Source organism: Mustela erminea, chromosome 7, assembly GCF_009829155.1.
Source record: "Mustela erminea isolate mMusErm1 chromosome 7, mMusErm1.Pri, whole genome shotgun sequence".
NCBI lineage: Eukaryota > Metazoa > Chordata > Mammalia > Carnivora > Mustelidae > Mustela > Mustela erminea.
In genome coordinates, this window is record NC_045620.1 from 101141863 (window position 1) to 101158079 (window position 16217).

The 16217-nt window shown below is 50.2% G+C and overlaps 1 protein-coding gene across 2 annotated transcripts in view; it reads left to right on the top strand.

Moving 5' to 3' along the window:
• TCF7L1 (transcription factor 7 like 1) overlaps positions 1-16217 on the top strand; it is a 153167-nt gene that overhangs the window by 24321 nt on the left and 112629 nt on the right. The gene's annotated exons all lie outside the window — the stretch shown is intronic.

Below are 16217 nucleotides of genomic sequence, written 5' to 3' on the forward strand. Positions count from 1 at the left end.
CGTCCTGCTGGCCGTGTGGCCTCAACAGCCTCCTGCCATGCCCCTACCAGTTTCCTTCTGCCCCTTATCAGGTCCTTCCTGGCTCAGTTTCTCCATCTGCTGCTTAGGGGCCCAGTTTCCTCCCAAAGTGTCTCCTCCCTGGTGGGCTCAGCTCACTCCTCTTCCCATGTGCTTGGACTGATAGTCACTTGGTTCTTTGAGTATCAGAGCCCACTGCTCGCAGAGAGTTTTCCGGAACGTGTACACATGCGCAGCTGGAGTCCTGGGACACTGTCACATGAGGGATGAAGGGCGCCAGCTGCGTGTCCTGTCTTCCGCCAACTCTTTCCTACCTCTGCCGAGGTAGTTTGTGTTTTCTTTTCTTTTCAAATGGAAAAAAAAAATAATAAACGGGAAGAGTGATTCTCTGGTATATAGTTGTATGAATTTTGTTTAAAGATTTTATTTATGTGTTTGAGAGGGAGGGAGCGAGCGCGTGTGCACACGGGATGTGCAAGCGCAGGGAGGGGCAGAGGGAGAGGAAGAGAGAATCCCAAGCAGAGTTCCCACTGAGAATGGGCACGGAGCCCAGCTTGCTTGATCTCCTGACCCTGAGATCATGACTGGAGCCGAGTTCGAGAGTCAGACACTTACAGACTGAGCCACCCAGGTGCCCACCGTCTTATGCATTGTAACATACATAGACTAATGCAGCCGCCGGCCGCTACAGCTGCAAACCACTAAAAACCACTCATCCCTTTGGCCCTGGCAACCCCTGTCTGTCTCTACCACTCTTCTCCAGGATGCGTTGGCCATGTTGTGGGCATCTTACCAGGAAATTCACTGGTTTCTGCTGGTGTAAGAAAAACATGAAAATCAAGTCCACTCTCTGGAAAGCGCCTCATCTTTCTCTGCCCTTTATTCTGACTGCACTGAACTCTGCCACCTGCTAGCGCTCCTTCAGTGGGGACACGCCAGCGTTAACCCAGCCTTCCTCCTTCTCACCTGCCTCAGCCGTGTCTACTCATGACATTTTTTATCTGTTCCATCCCTGTTTTCTGGCTTATGGTGAAAACACTTCTCTTAGCCCGGGGCTTCAAAACTATGTGTGATAAGAAGACACAGATGAATTCTAAGTGTAAAGGAATTTTGTCAATAATAATAACCCTAAGCTAGAGACTGCCCAAGAAAGAAAGAGGAGTTTGAAAAAACATGCACAGGAAACTCTAAACAGTGGATTTGAGCCCGCCTTTTGTTTTTGAAGTCTTGGTACATGTTAAGAAAGTCAGGAGTTAATTTTGTTCCAGAAGATCATTTGCAAACATCATCAAGAACAGCTCATTGCTGTTGAATCAGTGTAGGACAGGGTGGTTGTCGAGGTCTGTCTGGCCTCTCCTCGCTGGTGTGGGAGAATTAGGACGACCTGTGAACCATCAGCACCCAGACAAGAGTGCCCCTGATGGGCGTGCTTTGGGGAATGTGCCCTTGTCCTTCTAGCAAAGGCTTTACCATCCACTTTGCTTAGAAAAAATCTGCTTCCCCAGCCTACCTGTCCCCCTGAGCACTGTAACAGCTTCGCCCCATGAGAGATTTTTCCTGTTAAACCAGGTGTTGACTTCAGACTGTCCGGGATACGTTGTAGGTGCCCAACATCCTGGTAAATTTTTAGATTCTTAGGTAGTTGGGAGGCTTCCATGAACTCTGGGTATTTTTTAGCATACATAAAGTCTATGGAATGGGATTTGGTTGTTTGGTTTCTAGTGCCAGAACTTAAAGTGATTGGCTCTTGTGGGAGGGGCACAGATGTGGGTCTCCTGGTGGGAAGAAGCTGAGCTGTTAGCTAGGGGAGGTGCCCCTCGGTGGGGAGGGGGCATCCCCTGAGCTCCAGGCCCTCAGGGTGGGGGGCTCGCCCTTCCTGCCTCCTGGCAGCAGATGGTTCCCATCAGAGGAAGGGATTGACTTCTGTGTGCAGAGGATGGCCGCCTGTGGTGGTGGTCTTAGGTCTGGGGAGCCAGGTTAGCACGTGAAGCATGTGGGCCATAACAGGAAGTCCCTGTTTGTGCTCTTGAGCATATTGTGTCCCTGTGCAAGGGTGAGAACGATTTTCCCTACCATGGGCTGAAGGTTGTCGGCTCTTTGGCCAGGTTGGTGTCAAGGTCCTGACCTGAGAGTAGGAGCCGGAGCTGGAAGAGAGCTGGGCCTGGCTGCATCCTTACGGAAACTCAAGCTCCCAATGGCTGGGCTGAGCCAGGGTTGGGACCCAGGGGCCGAGGGTCCCAGGGGGCAGGCCCTACCAGGCAAGCCAGTGGTGGACCACAGGCCTGGAGGACTGCCCTCAGAAACCGAAGTTTGAAGATCACAGCTATGAGATGCCCCTGAAGGTTAAGAATTCCTGGCCCATCAGAATTCCCTGGAGGCTGCCTCCCTGCCATTTTTTTTTTTTTTAAATGCCTGACCCCTGTGCCCAGAATCTCTCAGTCATGGGACCCCGGCACTTACATGTACTCCCTTTAAATGTTGGTGGGTGGCTGGGTTGAGACCCTCCTGCCTTGGGCAGTGGTGGCATCTGCAGGCTGCTCTGTGGCTACAGATGGAACCCAGTCCCAAGAGGAAGGTGGGAGAGGTCAGAGGAAAGTCAGGCATTGCCATACATACCTCAACCGGGCCACCCCTTGTTACATACCAGATCCCCAAACCAGTGCTTGTCATGTGTGCTTGGTCTCTGCCGAGGTATGGTCTCCTCTGTTTCTAGTCAGACAAAATCATTTCAGTCCATGGTTCAAGCCATCCCATGCCCTTTTGTTCTCACAGAAGACATTTCTGGTTTCTTCTCTAACATGATCTCTGAGGGCACTTTCTGTTGCCATGGGGGTGGCTTGTCCCCCCTCTCCCTACCCCTGCATGTCCCTCAGTTGTGGTACTCTTCACTTTAATAGCTGTCAGCTTGTTTCTGGATCATTTTTTGAGTTCCTGGCACGTAGGGACTTACTAACCAAATCTTATTAAATTGATGTTCTAATGAAAGGCATTTTTAACTCCCTTCCCTCTCTGCCACCATCCCCCCTGTTTATCAGGATTACTCCTCCGCTCAGACCCAATAAAGGCCGCCACAGACCGGACCTGTAAGAAACCAGACCCGAGGCCAGCCCCAGCACGCTCCTGAGAACCACTAAGATAAACACAAAATGCACTCTCGCCGAATTCTGAGAAGGAAAGGCCCTCAAAGGTCACAGGGTCCAGTGGCTCTCAACCCTGGCTGCACATTAGAATCATCTGGGGAGCTTTTAAAAAATGTTCCTGCCCCCCCCCCCCCCCCCCCCCTGAGATTTTGATTCAGTTGGTCTGGGGTGGGGCTCAAGCTTGCGTGGAATTTTCTTAAAGCTCCCCAGGGGCTTCTAATATGCAGCCAAGTTTGTAAACCACTGCCCTAGGCCAAAACTCCTCACAGAATATTTGAATGAAAGGATTACAAAGATCCTGCCTGCTGAGGGGATGGCCTCCCAGTAAGTCCGGGGCGGGTGGGAGAGTCCCCATCCTTGCACTCCTGGGTTCCCCAAGCCCCTTCTGTCCTCCAGTCTTACCCTCTGAAAGACTTGGCCTTGGACCATCCCTCCTGCCCAGGGACCAGAAGCAGACTCTGAACAGAATCTAATTTTACATTGATGAGTGGCACCAGAAGGAGACGGGCTCCGAATTAAGATCTCTTGTCCCGCTCCATACATTTGACTTCCTATGTTTCACATGTTGTATTAATTTGTGAGGGCTGCCGTGACAAGACGCCACACGCTGGGTGACTGACCCAACAGAAACGTACTCCCTCCCAGTTCTGGAGCCTTGGAGTCTGAAATCAAGGTGTCTGCAGGGTCGTTTCCCTCCTGGGGCGGTGAGGGGAGGCTGTGCTCAGTCCTCTCTCCTTGGCTCTCAGAGGGCCGGCTCCTCTCTGCGTCCCTTCACTCCTCTCTGCGTCCCTTCACGTTGTCTTCCCTGTGGGTGTGTCTGTCCAGATTTCTCCCTTTTATAAGGACCTATTTATAAGTCCTATTGGATTGGGGCCTACCCTCCTGACTTCATTTTAACTTGATTCCCTCAATGAAGACCCATCTAAGGTTACATTCTGAGGTAACTGTGGGGAGTGGAAGGGGGAGTGGAAAGGGCTTCGGCATAGCCCTTTGGACTCCTATGCAGTTCAACCCTAACTATTAATCATCCAACTTTTCTCCCTTAACTACAGCACTTTCTTTCCACCGTCACGCTCAGAGCGCAGAGCCCGGGCCTGGTGGATGGTCAGCATTCAGCCCTAACTTGCTGACAGACTGACATCCGTTTTCCTGGTTCTGGGTACACTTGGAGGGTGATGGCTTACGGTCAGGCTTCCCAGAGGTGGGTAGGATTCCTCTAATTTCCTCACTGTGGCAGGAGCGGCTGAGGGCCCGAAAGGAGAGGTGACTGTGAGGGGTGGGCCTCGCCTGCCCCTGATAAAGGCGGGAGTCAGGTGCTGGTGGTGCCCCACAGCTCGAATGGATGCATTTGGACTCTGGAGGAGAGGCCCTTGTGGGGCGCTGGTGGTTCTTCGGAAGGTATAGACGTTATCATTGGTAACCAGGTTAGGGAGTAGCGACCAGGGTGCTTCCCAAGCTGCTTACTCTAGAGGTTGTTCTTCACACGATTCTACCCTGGACAGAGTTCAGGGAGGCTCTAAACACTTGGCTGGAGAAAAAGCGTACACTTCTTTCTCACGTACTGAAAACTTGCATTTCCTTCAATTAATGAATGGAGACAGTCAACCATAGTGACATTAGCAGCACCTGTGACTACCACCAGTAGGAACTGTAGAGACTTTTTTTTCCCCAATCTGTTAGAGTCCTTGTCGTCATCTCTAAGTATCATTAGCCTTATCACTACTTCAGAATTAAGATGGTTAGGAGACTCCCAGCTAGGTCATATTTAATATGGTAATTAAATATTACCATACAAAAATTTTAAAATATTTTGATAACTGCAATTTGCTCTAATTGGCTGCCTTTGGAATGCTATGTATTTAATTGGTGCTTTTAATACCGTTCTGGGGAAGGTTTGCAGGCTTCCCCAGGCTGCCAGGGGGCAGGAGGTGGGTTGGGGTGTGTATCTGTGGCATTAAAGAGGTTAAGAAGCCTTGGTTTGTGTTTGTAATAACCCCTTCCTGTCCCCAGTGGGTGGGTAAATCCTATCAGTGAAGATAATTCTAGATTGCAGTCTTAACAATCACTGGGGGGCTAAGCCTGTGTGTGTGTGTTTGTGCATTGACGTGGACTTGGATATTTCTTCTTTTCAGAGACGATAGCATTAGGGAGACATTTTAGAACCAGGCCAGCTTTAAATATGGCCTCCAGTGCTGTTGGGTCCTGCTTGGGAAAGCTGTTCTGTCTCTGTCAGTCTCCTTTGGGGCTGAGAGGGACTTTTGGCAAAATAACGTACTCCTTGCAGAGCCCAGTGTACTGGGACGTGTTCTTCTTGTTCACTGTGGAACCGTGCAAGCCTCACACCAGTGCTTGAGCTGCCCATGTTGGACATGAAAGTTGGGCTCACAGGACCAGTTCCAGGTGGCCTGGGAAAATGTTGAGGGTGCCAGCTCCCAGGTCCTGGTGGGTGTGAAAATCAGTTGATTGTAGATGACTAGATTTAGGGTTTTTTTTTTTTGGTGGGGTTTTGTTTTTTACTTTCCTTTTGAAATAATTAGAATCATGGATAGTTGTAAAAATCCCTGCAAGATTCCGCTAGTGGAGGCATCGCCTGTAGCTCAAGCTCAAGATCCGAACCAGGTCATGGACAATGGTATGTTACTGTTAACCGCTAACTGGTTCACAGGCTATAATCAGTTCTCGTCGTTTTTCTCACGCCTTCGCTTACGTGTGTGTTTGTACAGTTCTGTGCTGTTTTATCCCATGCGTGGGTTTGTGTAAACACCACCACAATCACATTACAAAACCCACAGTATAGCGAGTTATTACCAGTTTTGTTAATCAAAGTACTGCCCACCCGCCTTGAGGCTGGAGATAGTGATTTCATGCATCCACGGGCCTGGGTAGCATTTGGACCCTGTGCCAGGTGTGTCTGCCATCTCCAAGGTCCGATCTAGACCTGGACCCCACACAGCAGGAGTCTTGGGTGCGGTCGGTGCTCGTGATCCGTAGCATGGCATTCTGGGCCCGGGTTTGGGATCAGGGTGTTTCTCTGAGCTGGAGAGTGGGTGTAAAGCAAGAGAGTGCCAGGGGACGAGGGCAATGTCCAACTCTTGGGGATCCAGAGCCTCACGGGGGTGAGAGGACAGTTAGGGAATAAGGAGGTGCCCTGGCCAGGCCTGGGCAGACATGGTGAGGGATGTAAGGAAAGGTCATACTCGGGTAGGCCTGGAGGTGCCTGGTGGCCCTGCTCGTCCTTCCCCGCATCCCTGAGTAGATTGCACTGCTGGGCCGGCTTCCAGATGCAAGATAGGCCTCATGACTTCTGTGTTTTTGTCTATATGTGACACGTGAACAAGACAAAGCCTGTGATGGTGTTCTCTGTTTGTCTCTGACTGGGGGAGGGCAGGGCCCTGTGTGATAGTTTTGGTCCACCCTGGGCCCCCATCATCACGTGCCAGATGACTTCTGGCTGGGTCCTCGGGCTCTTCCGCAGTGGACTGGGGTCTGTAACTTCAGGCTCTCTGATGGGTAGTTGTTAGGGTGGAATGCAGTCAGGATGTTTCAGGGAATGGCTTGGTTTTACGGGAGCCTGAGATAGTTAAACTCACTTGAGATAATTGTGCAAGATGAGAATGCAGAAAAAGGAACAATATTTTCTTGTAATTAAAAGTTGAGGTAGGGGCACTTGGGTCGCTCAGTCGGTGAAGCGTCTGCGTTTGGCTCAAGTCGTTATCCCAGGGTCCTGAGATCGAGCCCCGCATCCTGCATTGGGCTCCTTGCTCAGTGGGGAGCCCTTTTCTCCGGCTCCCTCTGCCTGCAGCTCCCCATGCCTGTGCACTCTCCCTGAGTTCGTCCTCTTTCTCTCTGACAAATAAATAAATAAAATCTTAAAAAAACACAAAAACAAAAACCCAAGTTGAGGTAGCTGAAACCTTTGAGTCTGCACACACGAGTCTAGAGCATGGCAAGGTCGATTTGAAAGGTAAGCATCTTGGAGGGAGGAAGATGAGATCTCAAGGACCAGCATGTTGGCTAACTCTCGCAGAGGGCTCCCGCAGCCCGGCTTGCGGAGATGCTCCGACCGCCTTCCCTGCAGTGTGGAGACAGAGCTGGTTCTCCCCTCTCCCGCGCCATCTTAGAGTTGGGGTGGGGACTGTGAGTTTCCTAGGTAGGCCTCATTTTCAGAAGCACCAAGCCTGGTGTTTTCAACAAAGTGAGCAGTCTCTGCCTGGAGGGTTAAGCCAGCTTGGGCAGGAGGGGGCATGTCCTGTATTTTCATCGAAAGACAGTTGAGCAGTATAGAAAACAGAGATCCAGACATTTGAAGGAGCAAATGGCCCTGCGCAAATGCAGAGCACCACATCACGGGGCACCCCCTACTGCCGTAAGAGAAGCCAGAATTTCCAGTTATATTCCGTAGCGCCTTCGTGGGCAGTTTTTGCCCCTGCCTTCCTGCTGCTAGTCAGAGACTTCCCTTATTGTGAAAGGGAGAGTTCTCTCTGATTCTTAACCTCTCTGCTAACAGGAGCAGGTTCTCTCTCCTACAGATCTTGGTACTGAATGTCTCAAGACGGAAAAACATACCCTAGGAAACTCACCCAGAGTGGAGTTCTGATTATTGGTTTTTCCCACCTGCGCAGGAAGGCCACACCGTAGGAGGTGTGAAAGGATGCTCTTCTCTCCCCTGTAGTCACTCCCAGCCTGGAGTCTTAGCAGGAGGATGGGCAAAGCCTGTGGAGAGAAGGCCGTTGGATTTTCCTGCCTAGGAACATCTTAGGAAAATGCACTTGTTGTAATTTTTTATTTGCACCTGCCAAAAAAAAAAATAGTGAGGCAGTGGGTTTTCACACTTTGGGGAAGGATTGTTCAGAATGATGTGGGGTGGGGTGGGGGGAATTCTTTTTGAAAATGCAGATTCCTGGACTTCATCCTTGGATGTTCTGATCCAGACAGGCCAGGACTGGGGATCTCTAAGGATTCCTAGGGGCGATTCTGACAGCAAGGAGGCTTGCAAATCTTGGGGTGTGTGCTCTCAATGCACTGGGCCCAACAGTGGATTTACGTGAAGTTCTGCCCCTGTCAGGAGCCTTCAGAGCTTCTATTGTGGGTAAATGTTGGGAGGGCCAGGCCTCTCCATCTGGTCTGAGGAAACAGTCATTCTTGTAATTCAGAAATTGTTGTTCCATGTGTGGTAGGACTGATAGAAAGACCTATGTCATGGGACTGATCTGGGTCATGGGGGAGCTCTCCTCTCTGCTGGCTTTGCAGCGTTGGCCAAGCCATTTGGCCTTTCCAAGTTTCCATCTTGTCATCTGTAGAATTATCGTAAAGCATGGTGAGGACGCATGTTGAGCGTCTCTGGTACTGAGTAGCTGCTGTTTTGATCCTATTGAAACAACCTTCCCCAGCTCCCTCCACTCCTACTTCTGGCTCTAAAACATCCTTTGTTACTGCTTGAGTCCTCGTGGAGACTAGTTTCTCAGTCTTCCTTGCGCTTGGATCTTCTGGACCATCCAGTGAGATGGGCAATGCTATCCCTCAAGGCCTGTTTGAAACGTCTCCTTGATGTTGCCTCTGGAAGGCAGATTTTAGTCACATGCCCACCGTGAGGCCTGCCTGGTACTTCCACCTCAGATTGCGTTCTGCTGTCTGTCCAGCTAAGCAGACTCCTGGCAGGACTCTTGACAGGTTCCAGGTGGTGATGTTCTGGTAGTGAAGCGCCATTCAGATAATAATGAGACCGCCCTCACATACTTTGTTCCACCCACACTCCTCGTTCCCGAACCCGCTTGGCACTTTCTTGTCTCAGGGCCTCTGTTCTGTGTTCCCTTCACTGAGAACATTGTTCGCCCTAACTGTGTGGCTCTGATTTAATAGTTGCCCCCTCAGTTCCCTGACCGTCTCTTCCAGACTGCAGTGCCCCTCCCCCTACCTCCTCCTCTTCCTCCCCTGCCTTATCTTACTCCATAACACCTACCACCGATGGGCCTCCTTCACCCTGAACAGTGCCCGGTACATAGTAGGTGCTCAAAAAACAATTTTTAGTAGGTGGCAGCGGGATTTAAAAAAGATTCACATGCTCCTACTTTTCTCACACAAACCTTGTTTCCAGAGAAAAATTAAACTCATCACATCAATTGCCCTTTCTTCTTTTTTTAAAATTTTATTTATTTATTTGAGAGAGTGCTTGAAAGAGAGAAGAGTGAGTGGGAATGGGGGCAGGTAGGGCGAAGGCAGTGCAGGGCTCAATCCCAGGACCCTGGGAGCATGACCTGAGCCAAAGGCAGACGCTTAACCAACTGAGTCACCCAGCCGCCCTGTCAATTGCCCTTTCAAAAGGAGAATGAAGATAATGAGGGGATCTTCTTGGCACCTTTTCCTGCTCAGTCTCAGCAGAGGGGGCCTCACCCAGGTGCCTAATTGAAATGATCTGTTCTGAGCACTGACATAAGTACCAGCCTGCACTTGCACAGCTGAGGAGCAGGGGGCCAAGGGGTCCCGGCAGCACCCAGGTGTTGGCTGACAGCCTGACAGTGAGCTCCAGAGGCAGGAGGCCGAGACCAAAAAGGGGCATCATACAGGGACACTGAGAAGCACTTTGGGGAGGACATAGTCTTTTTATTATAGCATGGGGTTCCCGTTGATTGATCATTGAAACAATGACCTTGAATTACTAATAAAGATTAAGTCTGGTCAACTATGCCTGTATAGGAAGATAGGGGATTAGCACATGTATTCAGAAAGACTCCCATCCAGCTGGTTTTTAAAAAAACAGCTTTATTGAGATTTAAATCCCATACCATAAAATTCATCCCTACAGAGCTGGGCGACCATCACCACTAAGTGTAGGACATTTTCATCACCCTTCCTCTTCCCCCACCGCCCCAGCCCTTGGCAACCTCTAATCTGCTTTCTTTGTGTTCTGACATTTCATGTAAGTGGGATAATTCCATAGGCAGTCATCGTGCCGGCCTGCTTTCACTTAGCACACGCCTTCGAGGTTCATCCGTGTAGTTACAGGTCAGTGTTTCATTCCTTTTTATGGCCGAATAGTAGTCCGTAGTATGGCTAGGCCTGCCTCATCTTGCTTATCCATCCATCCCTTGATGAACATTTGAGTTCTTTCTAGTGTTGGGCTACCATTGAGCCGTGGTGAAATGTAATGAAAGGCTTGAAGGGGATGGAGCTTCCTGGCTTCTGACACCGGGGTGTTGTTGCCTGGATGGGTATGAGGTCTGCCTTGGTGCACATGTCTCATCTAGCTGGTTGTTGTTGACTCCGGAAGTGGACCTTCCCCACTTCCGGTGGCCTTTCAGAGCCAGTGTGCCATGCGAGTGATTACCGGAGTGTTCCTCTCCTCTGGCCGGTCAGCCACATCTGAACGCTGTAGCCTCCCCAATGTCTCTCCACTCTTGCCTCCCTGGTCTCTCTCTCCACAGCCTCCTGTCAGGCACCCCTGGCTTCCTCCAGCTTCTTCCGTGTGTTCTACCTTGCTGGGGCACAGGATTCTGCCTCAGTGACTTCAGGTCCCTGTCCCGATCCCAGCTGTCCTCAGGAAACTCAGGCCAGCTCCTCCGGCCTTTTCAACATTACCTTGAACTGTTAGCTATGTTTAACTGGGTGTTTTCTCATTTCTACGGGAGACTGTCTTCTCCTTTGATGTTGTTGTCTTACCTTTGGGCCTCACCTGAGCCATAACTGCAGCGTGGCACAGACATCAGGGGACCCCCTGGGCTCACCCAGAGCGGCTCGCAGCGGGCGCTCTGTGAATGCTGCCTGGTGTGGTGTCTGGGAGTCACGAGCCCTTTGCCGTGTAACTGGAGAGGTGGGAGGTATGAATGGAGGCACCTGCCCAGCTGTATAATGGTCTCTGGAGCAGGGATCAGGTTTAAATCACTTCGAATCCTGCTTTAACCTCTCATTGTTAATTCCTGATGGTGCGTGGCTGAACTAGCGGGAAACTAACCTGAATTTTGGTCAAAACTTGAACTATGGATTTTCTTTCTGATCACGTGTATCTGAAGGGACCTTTGCTGACTCCTGTTCCTGTTCCTGTCAGCTATCGATCCCAGACTGGATTAAGGATTTGCAGTTAGGATTGGCTGGCAGAGGGGGGCGGGGGTGCTGCCTCAAGATAATGAAATCAGGAACAATGAGGTGGGCCCCATTCTTACTGGACTCGCCATTCTCTGTTTTCCCAGTGGATCAGGTAATCTGACATTAGCAGGTAACTTGGTTGAGTTTTTCCACTGCTTCTCAGTGGTCTGTATTCATTGTCTGCTGAGATAACAGTAAGCAGAGAAAGAGGAAAATTAAAATAGGAAGCTGGGAAGGCCAGGAAGATAATGTGTAAACCTGGTAAACAAAAGTTGGCTGTAACACAAGCCAGGATGTGACCAGGTACTTCTGACCACCTCTGCGCCAGCCCCCACATTTTCCTACCTGTTGGCCTGTCTCCCTGCCTCACTGTTATCAGACATGTTTAGGTCAGTCTTCTTTTTTCTTTCTTTTTTCTTTGGCTGTTGTTCCTGAAGAGAAAGGACCAGATGGATCTCTTAGAATCAGAGTTAGAGACCGGAAGGGACAGTGTCAACTTCCTTCCGATAAAAAATTCGGTAGCTTTTGTAGGAAGCCATCGCTTCCTCTTGGCTGTGCTAAGAGGTGCTGTCACCTTTCCCTCTTAAAACAAGAGTGGGAAATGGTGTGAAGTCTGTCAGGCTTTTTAGGGTGAGTGAAAACACTGGAGGCAGCCAGCCTTGGAGGCTCTGGAGGTAGGGCAATCAGAGGCAATTGCCTCAGGTGTATCCTACCTCTGTGGGGCCAAGAAGCACCAAGTGGATGGGAAGCTGTGGGGTAGCAGTCTGGGTTTTGAGATCTGGGTCCGAGGCTCCCATCCTCTCTTGACCACGTGCTTACCTGCCTCACAGCAGTGGTAAGAAGTGATATCTGGAAGCACCTGAGCCCACCTGTTCCTGCAAATGGCTGATGGTTCAGCACCTCCCTCTCCCACATCTGCATGATCAGGGGACGTGGGGCTGGGCAGTTTCTTCCCATGGTGGACAGCTCCACTTGTGGGAGGATTTCCTCCTTCCATTCACCTATTTTCTTCTCCGTTCCCCACCCCGCCAGCGTCCTCCACGGTCGGTCTCACGTCTTCCATATCCTTGGCTGTCAAGCTTTCCTGTCTCAGGATAACTTGTCCTTATGTGGGCTGTGGCCTTCTTAACCTTTATACATGCTGGCAAAAATAGTGGCTTTCTACAAGTTACATGTTCCAAAGGAAGAACAGTGGGTCCTGGAAACCTGATATGTTTACCATGTATTTTTTTTTTTTTAAATGTGAAATTCCAAAGTCAATATCCACCACATTTTGTAAAAAGGAAAAATGATGATAATCCTGTCACCTAACAAACCTGTCCTCATTTGAGTGTTCCCTTTATCTCTGTTCTGACGAGTCCATATTAACGCTTATACTCAGAGTATCTACACAAGAATTTCGGTGGTTTTATCCATTCACTGTGCAACAGTTTCACCCCCAGTCGTAGGCACAGCACAATGAAGAATGAAGAACACTAACATCTTGTGGTCACAGTCAGCATTGGGACGATGGCACCTCTTTCTGTGGAACGGATAGATAATCACATGTTAACTGGTGACACGAACTAGTTCTGACTGGACAGATCGATGATGTCGCAGCCCCCTACCCCTGAGAGAAAGCAGGGGACCTTGGGGGGAAGGGAAGAAATCCGCGGGAGGTAGCGCCCCATTCTGGTGTCCCAGGAACATCTCCATGTGTAGGACAGTGAGCTCTTTAGAGCGGAAAGGAATACGTTTTAAAATTGTTTTAATCCTTCCGAAGAAAAAAGAAAACAGTACTCTTTTTACATACTTTCCAGAATTTCCTGTGTTTCGTATTAGCTGGGTACTGTTTTGGCTTCCTTTCGTGGTAGTAAACATAGTTTGTTTTGTTTAGCAATTTCCTTCCCCCTCAAATACCATCACTGATCAATCCTGCCTTTGCCTGAGTCATAAATTCACAGTTCTCTTTCCTTCTACCTCTCACCCCTCCATTTACTCCATTTTTTTGAGCTCCTGCTATGCACTACAGATTCCAGAAGGGGCTGGGGGGAGGGCGTTGTAGGAAGGCAGTGGGTGCTGGAATCCCAGCATCTAGATGCTTCCACCCACCCTCTGAGGGCTCACGCTCTTGAGGCCAGGAATGCTGACATTTAATGAGCACTTACTAGATAGTTTTTTGTCCGTTTTATATATAGGGAAATCGAGGTCTTGTTAAGTCTCTAGGATCAGAGAGTGCTATGGCCTCAGGTAAAGATCTGGTTTAGCTGTGGTTGTCGCCTCTCCTGTTTGAACTTTGAAAAGCAAGGTCCTTTGAGAAGGACTGCATTTTAAAACATGATTGTCTTATAAGGTATCTCAAGTGAGGGGTCACAGTAGAGCCTCAGGCAGCCCTGGTGGGGTGTGGACCTCCTGACTGCAGCCTGTTGTGGGTGAGTGGAGTTCGGGTGGAAGACACAGTCAAGAAGAGGGTTCAGAGGAGAAGAAAGGGGCTGTTAACCCAAGATGGGGAAAAGTGGCCCCCTGTGTTTGGGGGGGGCCTTTCAGAGTCCCCTGCTGGGAAAAGTACGGGTCCTGGAAGATTGAGCTGATGTCTGACATTTTGGGTCCGCATTCCCTCCAAAGCCTCCTGTATTCTGCAGACATTGTCTTCTTTTGCTGCATAACGGTAGTCACCCATTACTGTTAAAATCAGTAGAGCCACTTACCTTGAACTCAACCTGATGTTGACCTTTCCAGGGAAATTGGGAACACCTGGAGTTTGTTTCCTTCCAGTTGGGGGCACGGAACAGTTTCTGGTTTCCCGTGGAATGAAACAGGGTATAAATGTCGGAGTAATGATTCTCGAATGCCTCCAAATCACCTGCGGGCCTCGTCACACATGGCCGGGCACTGCCCCCAGAGTGTGTGCTTCTGTAGGTCTGGAGCGGGGCCTTGCGAGGCTGCATTTCTAGCCAGTTCTCCCGTGATGATGGTGTTGCTGGTCCGGGACCGCACTTTGGGAACCACTCTACCAGAGCATCTCTCAGATCCGGGTCTTTGTTCCCCCTCGTCGCCCCACAAAACCCACACCGTGAGTGTGGTAGAGAGCTGTAGTCTAAAAGAGGATTGATTTGGTTTTCGGCACAGAGTAGTCAAGAGACTTGGGCTAAGTCCCAGAGCTAAACTGTCCCCTGGCCCTGTCCTCCCCCCCCCCCCCCAGCTGAACCCCTCCCTCACCTGCCACGCCTGCAGGGGTTAGGACGGGGCTGAGTGAGCTGCCTGGTGTGGCGAGGGCCTGGGGGCACTGCCTCTTTCCTCCTTGCGGCATGTGGAATTTGACAAGCTAAGCGTTTTCCACGGTAAGTGCATGAAAAAGACTTCTTACCCTTTTTCGAAAGAAAGAAATACAACCTTTCTCTTGAGTCATGACTGTTGTTAGATGTGGAATGAGAAAAAAAAGCAGTTCATGTTCTTTTCTTCTAAACACATTCTCTGACTTTCTTTAGCTGCAGAAGACCCCCCAGAGTTCATTTTTAATGGTTTCAGGGATGTGGAGGAGTCTTGATTCTCCTGCTCAGGACACAGCTCCGCGAGGCCCCGGGCACGGCTTCAAACCCAAGTGACGGGCCAGATGGGGCAGAGGGACACCCGCTGGAGAGGAGGTCAAGGAGACCGACCCTCTCTGGGGCAGGGGAGGGGAGATGTGGGCTGGGAATCCGATGTTGAGTCTCGCAGCTTTCGAGCCTCAAGGTGCTCTTTTTGGTTAACTTTGGACCAGCAAGGGGTTAGCCAGGGAGGCTGTGGCGTGTTCTGTCTGCCTGCAGGACCCGTGGCCATCTCAGCTTCCTGTGGCAGACCTGGCTTGTTATCATCCCCCCTCCAGTGCACCTTGTAATCCCCATCCTGGCAAATCCTCGTTTCTCCACGCTGCAATCCCGCTTGGCCCTCCTACCAGTGACTCCCCACCCTCTGGAGGTCACGGTTTCTGTTCCTGCCTCTGCCACCACCTTGGGTTGCTCTTTTTTCTCACTGAGGCTATTACAGTGGTTTCCAACCAGTTTCCAATCTCTCCCCTTCCCAGTCCGTCCTTCTACTTCTACCGTCGCCTTATCGCCACGCTAGCACCTCCTGGGCCCCGGCTGCTCCCCAAAACCCTTGACAGTTTCCCATGGCCCAGGATAAAAATTTCGTTTTCTTGGCTTCCGAGCTTTCCCATCTGGGCCCACCGTGTCTGGCTGGGGTGCGAGCGGGGATGCTGGCGAGGGTCTGGACAGTCATGACAGCTTCTGAAAGGAGTGCATTTGGCAAGCTGATGACTTGCCAAAGGACAGACCGCGGTGAGAGGATTTGCTGTTCTGGCCTCAAGTAGGAACGGGGAAGAGGACATTGGCGAAGCAGGGGAAAAGGCCGTGTCACAGCAGTGGGACAAAGCCAGGGAGAAGAGCCCAGACATAAGGGACCTGGCTAAGAAAGGCCCCATTCCGTGCAGTCGGCTCTCCCAGGGGACAGCTAAAGAGGCCTGAGCTTCTAACGTCTGGTTTTGGTGGTGCTTGTTTGGGGCCCCATGGAACATTCTGGGATGCTAACCCTTAGAAGGGCAGGCCCAGACTGCTGATAGCCAGGTCCACAAGAGGAGGGCCAGAAGGAGTTGGTGCTTGAAAAACTTTGTTGAAGACAGTAGATGGGCTTTTTAGTTTCATTTTGAGTAAGTAGAAAGTCAGTATTCCTGATGCTTGGGATCCATGGTATCTTTTTTTTTTTTTTTTCTAAAGTTAACTCTGGGTTTTTCAGGTTTTATTTTTTAAACTTTTTTTAAGTCTTTTTTTTTTTTTTTAAGTAATCTCTACACCCAATGTAGGGCTTAAACTCATGACCCTGAGATCAAGAGCCTCATGCTCTTCTGATGAACCAGTCAGACGCCCCCATAATGTTATTTTGATAGAAAAAAATAGGAGCTTCCCAAAGCCTAACTCACCTCTGTTAAGGAGGGAAATGGAAAACAACAGAGGGGTATATGGT